Source organism: Bombus pyrosoma, linkage group LG10, assembly GCF_014825855.1.
Source record: "Bombus pyrosoma isolate SC7728 linkage group LG10, ASM1482585v1, whole genome shotgun sequence".
Taxonomy (NCBI): domain Eukaryota; kingdom Metazoa; phylum Arthropoda; class Insecta; order Hymenoptera; family Apidae; genus Bombus; species Bombus pyrosoma.
In genome coordinates, this window is record NC_057779.1 from 10706107 (window position 1) to 10717807 (window position 11701).

An 11701-nucleotide genomic window follows, 5' to 3' on the forward strand; every position below is an offset into this window, starting at 1 on the left:
TAATATGCGTCAGCAATGCGAACAATGCGAAAGCAAATAGGGGCAATGCGATATCGAATGTTGTACGACGACAGCGAAACGGTCCTTGCATCCAGTCAAGATCAAGGTACATATCTCGTCGAGTCTCGTTTCCAGTCACAGTTCTCCATGGATACGATAGCGCGTTGGTTTGCGCTGCTCACGCGCACCTACATCTCTCGTCCATGCGACCTACTAACTTATCGAGCCGCGCGCACACTCCTATACGGATGTGCATTCAGCGTGCACGCTACAAATCCTACATAAATGCACGAACAGGACCCAGGATCTGTCCCTTTTCCCCGCTTAACTTTCGATTTACCTATTCTTCGTTGCTTTAATTTTCCTTAAACAACAGCGTAACAGCGACGTTGTTTTTCCCCTCGCTTCGAAACAAATATTTCTTCGACAAAGCTTTAGCATCACGAACGTTTCTTGCATGCAACAGACATATCCGGAGATCGACCGCCTACATTAATCGCTACTATAATAATAGTTATTGGATTAAGGAATCAAATCGAACGTTCGATGTGGGTTACTCGAACCTTTCCGCGGTCACTTACAGCCATTTCGTTGACTTGCTATTTAATATTTCATTTCTTCAAGTATATTTCAGATCTTCAAGTAATTCAAAACGCTGATTTCGATTAGCAAACATCTTATACTCTATACATAGATCCGTATCCGCGGTTGCAGCGTTCAGATAATTCATAACAAAACATTTCCATCTTTCTTCTGCCAACCGCTACTCTCGACTAACGTAGATTCCAGTCATACATAAGTGTAAATAAATCAGCGCACGATCTATAGGAAATCCACCATCCTATAGTTATCTACCAGCTACGATTTTAACGACCAACCTTCACATAGACTTTCGAGCTGTCTCGTTGCACACGCGTACACACGCATACAGATTTCGGCATACAGGTCCACTTGTTTCACCCATACCAACAAGTCAATCTTCTCCGGTTCATCTTACACTCATACGTACGCGTGATGTATGGTAACACGACGTTACATACAGATACATGCAGGCACATATATGCAGGTAGCGTATATCGGAGGGGCACGTCAGGCCCCATGACAAACGTTGGAGGGGGTCCGTGGGGTCCCATAGAGCGGCGAGTAGCTGGTTGGGGCCCGCACCCATACGCGCACGAGCCGCGAGTAGTGTTAACGGCCTTGCTTTATGTGGGTCATGAAACAAGGTCCCACTAGCACGAGGAGCACGAGGAGCATGAGGAGCACGACGAGCACGAGGAGCACGACGAGCACGAGAGAAGCAGAGAACGCAGCGGCACGGCGCGCTCGACTCGAGCTCCGTTTCATATTTCCATAGACTTACACGCGCGCACACGCACGCACACGCGCTGCACTCTCGTGAACGCGATTGCACACAGCACACGTGCGCCAGCACAATTGTTGTTATTTATGTATATTATGTCCTTAAATACGTAGTTTTTTCTTTTCTTTTCTTTTCTTTTCTTTTCTCTTCTCTTCTCTTTTCTTTTCTTTTCTCTTCTCTTTCCTTTTCTTTTCTTCAGCGCTGAATACGTATGGTAAATATTGCATAAAGCGGTTAGCTCGTCACAGGTGAAGATTACAATGGCTCGGAAAAGTATTCGAGCGTCCCTAGAAACTTTTTACGTACGTATACAGATATTCTGCAAAACATTTCGAAATCTCGTTAACGTTATAACGAGATACGACAGTCTCTCGCGATTATATTTGTTTCGAAACGCATCTGAAAATATACACACACGCACATATATATTATTCTATGTATATATATATATATATATATATATATATATAGAAGTTACAAGATATTTATTAGAAGCATGCATTTTGCAAACTATTCGCCAAACTTTTTCAACAGTCAATTATTCGTTGTATCAATAAGCCAGGATATTTAGCGAGATCATCTTTGCCACCAGTTGTACGTTCAAGACCGTTATTTATGTTCTATACTAATGGTCCGCTCGGCGTATGTTTGTAATAAATGTCCTGTAACTTCTCTATACATTTTAGCAATAACTTTTTAATTTTATCGCTATAATTACTATAGGCTCGTCTCGTTACAGCGCTAACGAAATTTCTAAACGTTTCGTATAACGCGTACAATCATATTCATAAAAATCTTCCGTGCTAAGTGTTGAAATACTTTCACGAAATTTCGAAACCGATCGAGGATAATTTTATATGTTGATATACGGCCGAAGGTCTGAAATAAAATATTTGTAAATAGGTGTATTTGTCGTCGAGCGAACAACGATGGGTTGAAAACTTGTCGAGTGCACGTGCGAAGCATTCTGTTTTATTTACTAACGTAGACTGAATTCTGTGCTGTTGCACGTAGAACTCTGCTCTAGAAACTAGAGAATTTCAGATACCGCGCGCGTCGCACTCCACTCTCTTCATTTTTTCAATGTCAGAACAGTCATTCCCTGTAGATATTTGACATTCTTATCGAGGTTTACGAATCATCTTCCTGGAAAATACAATTTTACTCTAGACTTGCGATTTATTTTCCCTCGGAGAATTACGCTTTGTCCACGGTTAAATTATCGGTAATAAACCAAACTGTATAGCGACTTTTATTGACCTTTACAGATTCAACTTTATTAATTTATGGGAAATGACGATTATATATCGTATTATATATCTTCACGTATCATTTGTCACCAATTATTTTGAACGACACTTGTCTCGAAATAACGGTTGTGCAACGTTTGAAATCGTACCTGGGAACAGTTTTACCTCTGTCCCTCGAGAAAGCCATCCATCGGATTAATATCGGATCGATCAAAGAAGACGAGAAAAAAGAAAACGCTAAAAAGCCAGGTTATGCTTATTTGATAACTGCAGAACCAGCGTTGCAAGATATTTTGTCATACGAAATGTTAATTCGGCATGATGCACAATAAATTCATACTGTCCTCGTGGCTGGTACCTCTTTGAACAATTGAAAATCCCAGATTGCTTTTGTAATTACGAAGCGCAGTATCTTCTTTCCTAAATTATCCCTTTCCAACGGTCTACATACAAATTTAAATGCACCGCTATTATATATTAAAGGTTTGAAATCGCTATCTCTTCCGAGCTGTTGTTTCGTTTGATTTGCGATCAAGCTATTCGATCAACTCCACGCTTGCAACGCAACGGATGAACGCTTTCGTGCTGGCGTATCTGTACATTGAAGTAGGGAGAGGCAAAGAGCGAGCTAAAGAGAGAGAGAGAGAGAGAGCCACCAACGCAATCGGTGCTTTCTACAATGTGCTCCAAGCACAGTGTACCTTCTCTTCCTGGTGCAACACTGGCAAAAGAACCGATCTCGACTCTACGTAAGCGCGTGTCGATACATCGCGTTTTCAATCAGCCGGATTTATTTATCGTAACCAGCGGATGATCGTTCGTTGTATGATCGTTCGAGGATTCGTGATTGCAAAACGCGCAAACGAAGATGGAATGTTAACAAAGTGTCGACGTCGAGTGATCCTTGATTTTGTGGATTATTCCAATAGCAGGCTCGATAATGATGGCAATAGACGCGCTAGATATACTGGAATAGTAGTAACAGTACCAACGGTACAGTTATCGTACAGATTATAGTAATAAAGTTAAACGTGCAATGATACGGTTACATCGATCCTAACGCCGATATTACGCCAACAACGAGACATTTTCTCGTTCAACGGCTGCCTTATTTAATTTGACGCCTTATTTTTAATTATTTAAATATCCTCCTAACACATAGTTTGACTTGCGAAGAATTTATAAAATAATATGGACAAAGAGTTCTATCGATGATACATCTCCGCCCTCTTAGTACTTTAGCTACTTTTCCACTTTCGAATCATGTGTAACATATGCGAACGAACAGTTGACTCGTAACTTGATAATACAATTATGCTAGCAATGATCAACCAAGTAAATTTTAGTTGAAGTCACGATCTTTGGAAACAACCATGCTACAAAGTGTGGCACTTTCACTGCGGTTGAAATAGATCGCGTAATGCGGGTTATATAGTTGCAGGCGCGACGCGAAATGACTTTTTCGAATACATCTAAAACGTTTCTAAAGTAGGAGAAATTATTGTTACAAAAACGTCTTTTCCTCGGAAAATTAGAGACTAACGCAACACGATATAAATTTATTGGCATAAAATTTGCGTAACACGTATTTATATAAATATCGTTGTTAGAATCTGAAACAACTCCAATTAAGATCCCCTAATTAATGGATCTATTGAAAGAAAATGAACGATCGGCAATCAAAATAAAAACAAAACGATTTATACTAATCTCAGATCATTAATAATTGAATCGAAATTTGTAAGATCTGGTTAAAATTCGTACATCGATCGGCTGTTTAATACGTTGCGCTTTGTTTCCAGCTCATTATGAGCGAACATATCCCAATTTTGCCTCTCCAGGGCAGACGTGGAAAAGAAATTTCTTTCAACTGGAAATCTTAATCGACGTGAAAATGAAAAATCCGGTATTATGAGATAATTCCGCGACGAATATTCACGCGCATGTGTCACGAGCGAACGAAAAAAAGGTTTCGCCTCCACCGGCGACGAGGTTCGATGAATATAGTTCAAATCGTATCGAGATCCATCATCGTCACGCCGCACCGTTGGCTAGTAGCTAGCAACTCGCGGGACGTGGTTCTTCGTTCGCGTATCGAACTGAACGACGATAATATTCGATGGGAATTTTCGACGGCACCCCATATAGTTTTCACCGCGCGTGCTGCACACGCGGTAGCTACGTTGCCAAGAGAAATCGAACTTGATCGCTAAGCGAGCCGCGACGTCAGCTCGGCCCATTAGCCGCGTTCGAGGTTGTTTTGCCGCGTGCAAGAACAGCCTGCGAAGACCGAGGACGAGGAACGATCGGACAAAGCCCGAAAGCGTACTTTAACCCGTCAACTTGCGTTTAAGACGCAACGATCTACGAGCGGCTTCGGCCGAGTACAAAATCGGTCTGTCACTTTGGTCTTCGGTGACTTTTCGGTGACTTTTCGGTGATTTTTAATTTTCTAACGAAATTACGATCTATAAAAAATTCTACACACTAAACGGTCGAAATAAAGATACACGTTGGGAGTTTTGGACAAAAATGGACAAAATCGTTAGGATACATGCAAGCATATGGACGCTTTAGTTAATTCGTATTAACAATATATGAACGACGTACAACGTCTATTAGGTTTAATAAATCAATAATACATCCGTAAGGAATTGTAATGATATATTTGTAAAAATTTTGAAGGTAAAATGTGTAAAACATTCAAAGTACGTTACATTGACATATATTACGTATATCGCATCTCGTTGTTACATTTACGTAGCAGGTAAATACAATATTATTGCGCAAAAGATCCATCACACCGCTGTGTTCTGTATCAAATAACAGAGAGTGCCGCTCGTAGTAGATACAGCAGATATACGAACATTTTGGTTGATCCGACCGCTTCGGTGGTAAATTCCGCACACGGAAACGATAAAACAAGTTCGTATAAACGTGTGCCCTGTTCGACCTTGTTTCCGAGTTATAGCGAGTCTCTTCCGAAACAAACTGTATCTGTGCGTGGTTCCACGAGAGATGTTCAAAATGACCTGGTTGCATCCGAACACAACACAATACTGCACACGTTTCTCCACCTATCGTTAGTTGGATATCGAGCTCCGTTTATAAAGAGGCAAGTGATACACAGGCAAGGTGACCACATAGTGAAATAGGTAGGTCAACTACTTCCTTTTGTCCTTTTGTCCTAATTACTCCGATATAAAACTCGCTGTAACTCGTAAATCTTAATTCTATTAATTATATATATGTAACGCTTTTTTAAAATAATTATATATATATATATGTGTGTGTGTGTTAGTATTTCAATAAAGAAAATTAATTCTGAACTTTCGAACCCGATGTTCTATTGTTTACGTTGTGAATACTGTTGGGAAACTCGTGTTAATAACGATTCCAAGACCGTGATCATTTCGCACGAGCATGTATCACATGTAAACAAATATAAATAGCAGTGGTAATACTGCTACTAATATTCATTTGCTTTATTTTATCTGGATGGTTCTCGTTGATATTTAAAATAAATATGCCGAAACGTAGTATACCAAAGTCGCGGATCAATTCAGGATCAAATCAACCCATAAATACGATAAATGGTATGATACCATGTATCGTATCGTTCGTAAACACTGGTCTACTTACTTCCACTTGATTCCATTCAGCGATCTGAAAAATTAAAGAAAAACGCACTTCTTCCTTGCAATATAGAGTAGGTGCCGCGTAGCTAGGACAAGCTACTGCTCTGAAACGACAGAAGATGGGAAAAACTTTCATCGGGCAAAATCGAATAATCCGTAACAAGAGAGGAGAATGGTCGAACGTGGAATACCATTTTCTCTTTCAAATGTCCCTCTTCCAAAATAAACCGCGACAATTAAAACATATTTATGGGTATTCGGTATTTCGGTATTTCGATTTACGCTCGATCGAAGAGCAGTATATCAGTAACTTTATTCTATATTACATCTTATTAAATTACAATTTACATTAAATACAATTACGCTGAAATTTCCCAGAATGCACGCTATTCTGGTCGCGACGTTATCTTAACGTACAATAGCTCGATATCGTTGAGGTAGAATCTGAGCAACGGCTTACATTTTTCGTACACGTTTAAATCTTCGCAAAATACAACGACCAATCGATCGTCTCTCCAATATCGTACGAACTGAAACGGAATACACTTTCGGATTCGCATTCGATCGATATCGACAGATCGTACGTCGCTGTAGAAACTACCGTGCGGAATCATTCTAACGATACTAACGGTGAAATCTACGGAAACGCGATACAAGTATCATTAATACCACGTACGAGTACGAAATGTATCCATTCTCGAAAAGAAATGAGACAATGAAAACAAATGCCACTTGGTATTCATACGCGATAGCAGAAAGAATATCAATTTTAATGAAATCTGTGTGAAAAATCAACAATCGCTCGGCCTACAATCGACGTCTATTATTCTATGAAATTTGATGAATTTCGTGCATTACCTTTTTTCCATTCGAGTCCTCGCATCTATCGCAACATTTCTTATAAGAAAAATAGAGAAAAAGAAGATTATATTATCGTATATATCGGATGTATATCGCGTTCGCGACAAACCTCGTAAATCAAACGGTTAGAACTCATCGATCATTAAGATTAAGACAACGGGACCATTATAGCAGCCACACCAGCCGGATTATTACTTTGAAAGGTCATAAGATAACAATCGATTTCTTCCTTTTCTTTCTTTTTGCCGCAAATAAACATTTGTTTGTTCAACAACGTTTCAGTATTTTAATTCAGTATTTTAATTTAAAGTACATCTAATCGAACATTCATCGTTGTCGATCGATTATTCTAAATATAGATTTTTATGAATTTGTCGTATACGTTTGTACGTTTAACGATCGATAATAGCTTTATCGATCAGTTTTCATCAGATCAATGGTATTGGGAGTCGACGAGATATTCCTTCTATTTCTACATGTATACGAAGGATTACGCTTTTGCCAAGATACTTGTCTTTCAGAACATCTAAGAGAAAGCGAAATATATAGAGTGTTTTGAAAAGAAGGTCGAAAACTTTTAGAGCATATAATGTACATGTATGTAAGTAGGAAGAAGACTTAACAAATACACGTTCTAAAAATTACTTGGTTTTAAGCTACAAGTTATAAACAACGAGGAAGCAAATATTTAAAAATCATTACAAATTTCACTCGTTCTATCGAAATGTTACTTAATCGATAATTATTTATTTCAATAATATAATTTAACAATATGATAATTATTTAATTTAATCGATAATTAACAAACAACTGAATTGTTAGTATATTCTATTAACTACGTAACGTGTAACTATGTAATAACTAGACTGCGATTAATTTCTAAACGATCCTTTTTATTTACGAATATGACTGAAATTTACGCGGAGAATTTTTTCGATATTTTATACTTTGTACATTGGCTTCGTTCTACGATACCGAGCAAATACAAGGATTACCATCGAATCTGAATTACGAGTAACGTTAGCCCATAAGCACTTGGCTCGTTAGCCCGGACCAATCAAGCTTTTCAATCTATCCGTTGATCGATCGTTGATTGTTGTACATACAATACATGTATATATACATACATATTATATATATATATATATATATATATATATATATATATATACATGTGTGTGTGTGTATTATATGTTACAATTTAGTCATTGCGCGCGCATTAAAAATATGCTAATGTAATCACGGTACCGCTAGAACCGATAGGAGAGAGAAGAAAGATAGCGGTGTCGAAGCAAAAAGAAGGATGGCAGGAGCCCTTAACGCCGATGACAAGCAGCGATCGTTGTCATTCCACGTGTACATGGTTCGACGGTAAATCGTAAATCGTGACTGGAAGGGAGTGTACAATGGTAATTAGGAATTCTTATTTAAATGGAGCATCAGATAAGGGCAAGAACAGCTAGATATAGCGATTCCACGTGCGACGAATTCTTAACTGTATTTCTCCGTGTCTTGCTGCGCCATTTCTTCCTCGTTTTCAAAAGCATTCCCAACTAGCAGCCTCAATAGCCAATATATTAGCACCGAGGTTCGGTTCGCTTATATTATCCACAAAGTTCCATTCGAGCAAAAATTCCTCTACCCGATCAAGTACTACTGTTCGGATGATAAATCTTGCGAGTCAAACTGCTCGATTCCACTCTCTGTGCCAGTCTTTTAATTTCGTTATCCACGAATACACGATTGACCTTGTATAGCTTAAATAATAAACGATTCGTCTCTGTAAACGTATCGATCGTAAGAAAAAATATGGCATAAATAATGGAAAAAGTAAAATTATACAAGTTTTATATAAAGTATAATTATATAAATTATAGAGTCGATTAAAGATAGCTTCTGTGCAACTCGTCAGTCGGTATCACTTTTATCTAATATATTTAGATACACGTTAAAGAGCGCTAGGTCTAGCGTTCATGGATTATCTCGCTTCTATCGAGAAACCAACACGAAAATCGTATAGCTTTTGAAAATATCGGGAAAAATCCATTTCGAAGAATTTCCTCGTTTTTTCAGTAACGGTACCGCGATATCTTCTTGCCTCGTTCGTTATCCATCCTCGTTCAATGATAATACTACGAACCCGTCTCGTTCCCATTCTGCGTCTGAACGGATAATACGAAGCTAACATTGTAAAGCGAGCTTTATTCGGCAGCGTGGCTTATTTGCCGCAAATTTCAACAGGGCGAGGAGGTAACGCTTAATGGCTCCTTAATCACGGACTGACGTTACTCGTACGCTAACGATCGAGATTTTTAAACGATGACGGAACGAGCAATTTGACTAAAAGTAAACAGGCCACGCGATCTGCCACGGTCTGCCACGGTCTGCCACGTGGGTCGAGAATAATTACGGAAAGTCAAACCTCCTTCCGAGGAAACAATTGCCGCCTGGTTTCAAAAAATCTTCCTTCACCTTTGTGAACTTACTTCTTTACCACCTCCTTATGTACACGCTTATTTTGCCGATAGTATCTTAATGGTGAAAGGCTTTCTATGCTTTACGTACTACTCGTTGTGTTCTGCTTTCTTTGATAGATCGACAAGTGTTCCGCATTTAAGCTTCAGGGTATAGTACGATTCTCATTATCTAGACCGACACAGACGTGTGTAGAGTGATGACCGAACGATCGAATCTTTAATCTAATAACAAAATAATGGATTTTTTTTCTCTTTTAATTGCCCCTTTTTACCTTTTTACCTTCCGTGTATTTGGCGTTCCAATGTTTTTCTTATAACTTATAATCTAACGGCATCAAAGTTATTCGATTAAGATGTTTTACCGAGTGAATCGAATAGTCGACGCTTATTTATATTGGTTGTTACATCGCATAATATGTCGCTACGAGGTATAAAAATTGCACGTGCAAGCCTACGAAGTAAAAGAAAAGGAAAGAAAAGAAAGGAAAAGAGAATGAAATTGTATCGAGCGCGAATCGAGTCGAAGAAAGAAGCCAAACGAGAAGCATATTCTTTGAATCGTTTTGTTTTCTTATTTTCGTCGGACTGCGACCTAATGTGTCGCGAATCTTTTGACACGATCTCCGGCTGAGGTTGCGTTGAAAAGACCGAAGAACGATAGACCAGACGATGGGAACTTTACCACGGGAATGGAGAATCCTATTACGGAGTCACAAGTTGGAAGTATGACGCGGCTCTATCCGTGTACAGTGTGCACGCGTGTGTAAGCTGCTCGTCTACTTGTCTACAAAGCATACCCACCATCGTCCATTGAGAAGCAGCTCAGAACACGTAATTGTGTGAACCATACCACTCACATGATTCGAATCGCCTTTAATTATTCGTCCATTTACGAAATTCTTTTTCCTGCCCCGCGGCCCCACCGCCGCGCAATCGGTTCGTCAGCAACCACCGCCGGGACAACTGTCTATTTTCCATCCAAACATATTACGCATATATTTTTAGATTTTTTTAAACTATAAGACGACACATTTTTTCCAGTTCTTCGAGTTTTACGTGATTTTTTTTTTTTCTTTTTTCTTTTTTTTTTTTTTTTTTCAACCGCGTTCCAATCAGACGCGTTAAAAACAGATATACGACGTGTATTTGTGAATGTCCACCTTTCTTCAATGTCAAGATCAGTTCGGCGGCTACCTTTCGATGTCCCATGTGACAAACCATTCCCCAACAGCCTGTACAATTATATATCTATAACACTTATCTAGACGAAGAACATATGTATATGTAATTAGAACGGTGAACAATATCTCCACGACGTTTGTACAGGCGAAGAGTACGCAATCAGAGCATCGAGATAAATCCTAATTAGAATAAGATGGCAAGAGCATCGTATCGACGACACCAAGCGGTCTATTTATTGCGATTTTTATTCTCTATTCTATGTTTATTCGTCAAAATATCCAAATTTCGCAGATGTAAAAATTCTCTTTCCACATCGTACAATTTTACTTAACCGCTTTACATAATAAATTACTGGGAAGGAATTATTTTGCAAAATTTGGTCTGATTTACGATAAAATTACCACCACGCATTACGTTACGTAATAAAGTCTTACAAGAAGAGAAATTTCATTTGGAAAGAGTTCTAATTCTACAAAGTTACTGTTGGTATTTAGCCGTTTAGAACGCCAACTATAATAAAAAGTTAAAGCATGTAATGTAATGTAATGTAATGTAATGTAATGTAATGTAATGTAATAACCAACCGTGCGTGTAAACGTATGTAAACGTATTGCACATGTAAAGAAGGACCAGCGAATCGAGAGTTCAGTTCATCGAACAACGCGTCGGTGCAGTTTCAATTATTCGTTTGCATATGTTGTAATCGAAAGAACAAATAATAATAAAATACGTTGGAACGTGGATAACGTTTCCACTGGTATGGTATTCTACCATAGCAGAGTAGCACAGTGAATAAGCAAGTACTCTTCACCTTCCATTATATCGCCAGTCTCAATCTCCCTCGTTCTCGATGAAACAGTACTAGAGAGGCATCGACGACCGTGCTTGCAAGTGCAATTTCGAGGATTTCGCGAGTGACGCAGAATTTTG